The following is a 6,133-nucleotide window of genomic DNA, read 5'->3' as shown; positions in this document are numbered from 1 at the left end:
TAAATACCTTTGTGAGTTCTTTGTTATGTAATGTGTATTTGAGCTATCAAATACTGTTACTATTTGTGCAAATTACTATTTGTTACAAATAAGGCTAAATTTTTAGTAAAGTATAATATGATTACTGTAGTCCTGGTTTACAGGCATGATGGCTGAATTCCAGCCAATTGTGCCTTAGATTAGCACTTGGCAGTATAGTAACCATGAACTTACTAAACATTAATGTATGAAAATTAACAATACCAAGTACATTTAAAAAAAACAACTAAGTTTTTGTTCCTTGCATTAAAACAAGAATTGTTGGAACATACCTTCCTTACTGTAAGCTGATGAAATAATCTACGATAATATTTTTCCAAGCTAGTAGAATAAATTATGTTTTTTAGTAAGTTATTTAGTATTGTGTAGGCTACAGGTGTGTTGGGCTTCTAATTACATCTGCCCACTTTTTACAATAGCTCTTTGGCATAATACTTAATAGACAATGGGTTGTACTTTGTCGATTAATAGTTGACTACCAAGAATCATATCCAAGGGGAAATAATAAGTACTTTTCTGATGTCTGTTTATGGTCAATGAAACTGATGATAAAGAACTTTCATTATACATATAACATTTAGATCATTGTCTAATGACTATGCTGAGACAGAATGTTATATAGCAAAACACATGTTATACTTGATCTACCCAACTTCCTACTATTGATAACTTTTAGCTTAAATATGAAGCAGAACTCCCACAAATCAGACAATTCCGACTACTCTTGAGTACGTCTGGGTCTCTGAGTACCCACTCTTCGCCGACTACTCGCTCCCATTCTATCGAATAACCGGAAGCCCCTCTCACTGCTGCCCAACTCAACTGGCCTGCCACAATAATAAAAATAGCAGACTAGGCCAGTAGCTCATTTTTTAGCAGAAGTCTCACTGGTGAGCCGGGATTCTATTCCTAGAATCCCTTTCGACTGCTTTGCATGTGGGTGACCCGGGTTTAATCCCCAGTACCCCAAAGGACACCTAAGCATATTTACTATGTACTAAATTCACTTGTTAAGTAAGATTATAATCTTTCCTAACTATGGCAACTCATTTCTCTATCTTTAATTTACTATCAGTTAAGAGATATCGAAATTACTTTTCAATTCTCACTTTGCTGTTTTTTTGTTTGTTTGTTTTTGGTTTTTGGCCTTACCCCCATGCTCTCTCTCTCTCTCTTCTTTTTTTTTTTTTTTTTTTGTGTGTGTGTGTTTTTTGGTCACACCTGGCAGTGCTCAGGGGTTATTCCTGGCTCCAGGCTCAGAAATTGCCCCTGGTTGGGGGGACCATATGGGACACCAGAGGATCGAACCTCGGTCCTTCCTTGGCTAGCACTTGCAAGGCAGACAACTTACCTCTAGCGCCACCTCACCGGCACCTCCATGCTATCTCTCCAGCCCCATCATTTTGCTGTTTTTTCATTTGCAATTAAAAATATTCTCCTAGACTTGAACAGGACAGCTCATGGTAGAGCCCAAGCCTAGCACGTGCTATGCCTCATTAGATCCCAACCCCTTTCCTTGCCAGGGGTGACCCAAATGGTGTTTGAAAGCTTCAGGACTGAGTAAAACATGCAGGGAGGCCTCTAAGAACTACTAGGTGTGACAATGGTGGTTCCTAGCATCACAAGGCTTGAGCAGCATTGCTGTATCCTCAGCACTGAACAGCTGATTTTTCAGAGAATTACTGATTCTCAGGGTCCCTGAGTGCTTGGAAGGCCACCCCTCAGCAAATGAACCCTTTTTATTATATTAAGAGTATCAATTTGTCTTTGATGGTTTTTTATCTCATTTTCTGGTAGGGTATATACATTCTGGCATAAAGCTTGGCATGTTTTAGTAAGTAAACTTTTTTTTGTTTGTTTTTTTGGTGTTTGGGCCACACCCGGCAGCTCTCAGGGGTTACTCCTGGCTCTATGCTCAGAAATGGCTCCTGGCAGGCTCAGGGGACCATATGGGGTGCCGGATTCAAACCACAGTCTTTCTGCACGCAAGGCAAATGCCTTACCTCCATGCTATCTCTCTGGCCCCAGTAAATAAACATTTTATTTTAAAATTTTGTTTGTTTGTTTTGGGTCACACCCGGCGGTGCTCAGGGATTACTCTTGGCTGTCTGCTCAGAAATAGCTCCTGGCAGGCACGGGGGACCATATGGGACACCGGGATTCGAACCAACCACCTTTGGTCCTGGATCGGCTGCTTGCAAGGCAAATGCCGCTGTGCTATCTCTCCGGGCCCTAAAATTTTGGTAGTGTACTAGAGGCCAGTGAAAGTCTGACAGGTTCCCTCACTGTGTTATTATGTACAGATAACATTACAGCCTAATCATCATTTCCTGTTCTCATAGTCCAAATATTGGTTTATAACTTTTTGTCACATTACCAGGCAGGTTAATAATAAGTTACTTTTAACATTGGGTGTGCATATGCACACACGTAACACATAATGATACCCCATGCTCTACATTTCAGAGAAAATTAAATACTAAAACAATCTGTCATTGTCAAAATAAAGAAATTTTTACATTATCTTTGGTAAAGCTGCTAGAGCAAAGTGCCATATACTATTTCCTCGCCATTCTGGATAGAAGTCAGATGTTAGGACCAGAGAGATAGCACAGTGGTAGGGTGTTTGCCTTGCACGCAGCCAACCAGGACTGACAGTGGTTCAAATCTCAGCATCCCATATGGTCCCCTTGTGCCTGCCAGGGGCGATTTCTGAGCGCAGAGCCAGGAGTAACCCCTGAGCACCACCACCAGATATAATCCAAAAACCAAAAAAAAAAGTCAGATGTCAGATACCAAGGTATGAACAAGATTAATTTCTTCCTTTGCCTTGTGATGGTCATCTTTTCTTTGTGTCTTCATAGGGTCTCTATTTGTCCAATGCCATCCTCTTATAATGTCAGTCATTGATTGGGGCTCATCCTAATGACGTAATTTCATTAAAATTTTACAGAGTTTATTCATCCTTGACATACAGAGTCATAATAAAGTCCCTGAGTCAGGAGGACACTGAGCCTTCTGGCACCTTCATTTTAAACCTTTCGGTCTTAAGATTTCAGTTCCCAAGACAGAATTTCTATTCTTCCTGATTTCCCAATCTCTAAAATTTGTTACGGCAGTCTGAATAGACAAAGTCTCCAATGTAAGAATTTGCATATAGGGTGGCTGGTGAGCTCACTGGGGTAGAATGCATACTTTGCATACACATTAGATCATTGTAATGGCATAATGGCATGGTCCCTGGGCTTATTCCACCAGGAATAAGCACCAACACTGACCTAGGATAGGTCCCAGATTATCACTGTGTGGGTCCCACACCCAGCAAAAAAAAAAAAAAAAAGTATTTTTGGATTACACAACTTGGCCTATAAAAAACCCAAATAAGATTTCCCTATCTATTATGCTGAAACAGGTAGTACAAATTTATTATCTGGTTCTTTTTTTTCTGGGGAGTTTAGATATGGCATAATGTTATATTTAATTTTCACATGGCACATTGTATAACATTTCTGATATTAGAAACTTTGCTATTCAACATGCTGATGTGAATGTGCCAAGCTAAGTTACTTGGCATTACCTTAGTGGGCTATTAGAAGGAATAAGATGCTATTATCTATAAATAAATGTTTGATGTTATGACTATTATTGCCAGTCCAAAGGCAGAATATTCTAAAATGACTAAAATCCTGTCAGACTTGGCATTTAAAAAATGTAAAACTATGATACTTTTCAATAAATTATTTTCTGGTTTGGAAAAGATTTAAAATTAAAAATAATAAACATTGGGACCACAGTACATGGTATAAGGTGTTTGCTTGCCTTGCACATAACCTAGTTGCCCCCTGTTTGATCCTTGGCACTATTTTGCATATGGTCCCAACACTGCTGAGTGTATCCCCTACATTCCCCCAAATAATAAATATTTATTTTTAAAAAATTTAATTTTTTGGTTTTGGGCCACACCCAGTGTGGTTACTCCTGGCTATGCGCTCAGAAATCGCCTCTGGCTGTGGGACCATATGGGATGCCAGGGGATTGAACCATGGTCCATCCTAGGTCAGCACATGCAAGGCAAACACCTTACTGCTGCATTACTGCTCTGGCCCCAAACATTTACTTTTTTGGGGGGGGGGGCCACACCCAGCAGTGCTCAGGGGTTACTCCTGGCTATCTGCTCCGAAATAGCTCCTGGCAGGCATGAGGGACTATATGGGACAATGGGATTCGAGCCAACCATCTTAGGTCCTGGATCGGCTGCTTGCAAGGCAAACACCACTGTGCTATCTCTCCAGGCCCAAACATTTACTTTTTGATGTCATAAGTACTATCATCTCTTAGACTATAAAGAGACGTTAAGATCACGTAAGTCTGAAAACTAGGGGTATAATATATCACAAATGGGCTGTAAGCAATACAATTTGGTGAATTCTATGAGTTTTTTTTTTTTACCATAAAAATTATATACATTCCTGAATGTGTCTGAGTATAAAGAGCTATGTGCTTGCATAAATTGGGCACACACTTAGAAGCAGAAACAGACTTGGATAGAAAGGGATATATAAGTGCAAAAGAAGGTGAAAATATGTAGATTCTAGAAATATTCAGGTGACATTAACTAGTCAAGGTAACAGTCCATGAAAGATACAGCATATAGCAGAGGAAGAAAAGACAAAAAGCATTATCTGAGAACTGTTTTTATTGACTAATAGGGAGAAAGGGGGCACTGTGGGCCCTGTCTGTTTCCTTTTAGGCAGATCTGGATTCAATTCGGGAATTAATGTTATCAGTAGCTAGTTGCAGGCCTTTTTGGAACTACATTGGTGGGAAACGTGGTTTTGTGGGTATTTCTGGCTAATTTTTGTAGTTTTATCAACATTGCTGGGGTGTCATGGAGTTGCCACATGAGTTCTAGGAATCTTCCTAATCACTCTATGATTATTTAGATCATTGGTTCCTTAGAGATGCCTCTCTGCAGGAGCCCCCTCTGTTAAGTGCAGGAAGTAAAGTATACATCTCAGATGCAGCTGTCACATTCCTATTAGGTATTCAGACCTTCCTCAGTACTGCAGTCCCAGAAACTCCTTTTGTGATGGTGATGAAGCCATGCCCATTTTGACCCATAAGCTTTATTGCTGCAGCAGGGTTTGTAGTCTCCCAGCATACTATGTATCACAGTGCAGACTCAGTGTAAAACTGAGAGAATGAATTAAGAATTTCAAGTATATAAAGCATGCCAAGGCCATTTATTGTTTAAGCTGTGTGTGTGTGTGGAGGGGGTGGCAGGCAGTGGATCTAGGCGATTGGGGCCACTACTGATGATGCTCAGCAAGCAAGGCTGGCAGCTCAGTCATACCACAGGGCTGGGGACCACCAGGACCACATCCCCATAAAGGAGGTAAGGTTTGGAGAATGGGGGGTGGGGGGGTCAGAGCTACAACTGAAGATGCTTAAGTGGTTATGGAACTTACTCATTTCGAGCAATGCAAGCTCCCCCCACCCCCGTTGGGTTCATTAATTATCCCACACCCCAGTAAAGTTTTCGGTGGGTTTTGCAGCTTTGAGGTGTAATTGACAATACACTGCAAGTATTTACATGGAATTTGGTAACCTTTATTTGTGATTAAGTTTTAAAACTTTTGATTCTGTAGTTTGCAATGCTTTTTGTAATGGTTTTTCCAAGCACAATAAACCCAACACCGCACCCCTTATTCTAAAAACACCCCATCCTTCCCAAAGATCCCTCCCACTCAATTAGTACTTTCTGCTGTGTACTTTCCTAAAACTGTCATCTAGGATGGGAACACTTAGAGCCGCTCAATTGGGCAGCCAGAAGACCATGAGATCCGCAGAGCATCCGAGGACATGCATTCATGGCCGGTGCAAGAAGGGTGCGACCCCAAATTTGGGTCGCCTCTGGCCCCCCTTACCTGACTGACAGCGTCTTGAGCCAGGGTCGCTCGCTGAGACTATCCCGACCTACCAGCCCAAATTCACAATGCAGTCCAAGTTGCAAGCAAAATCCCGGAGGGGAGTCTCCAGCGAGTTCTCCTCCCAAAAAAGGAGGAGTCAACACGGGCGGAAGTATGGCGGCACG

The sequence above is a fragment of the Suncus etruscus genome, chromosome 11 (assembly GCF_024139225.1).
Source record: "Suncus etruscus isolate mSunEtr1 chromosome 11, mSunEtr1.pri.cur, whole genome shotgun sequence".
NCBI classification, from domain to species: Eukaryota; Metazoa; Chordata; class Mammalia; order Eulipotyphla; family Soricidae; genus Suncus; species Suncus etruscus.
The sequence above is the reverse complement of the archived record's forward strand: the minus strand, read 5'-3'. Positions refer to the sequence as shown.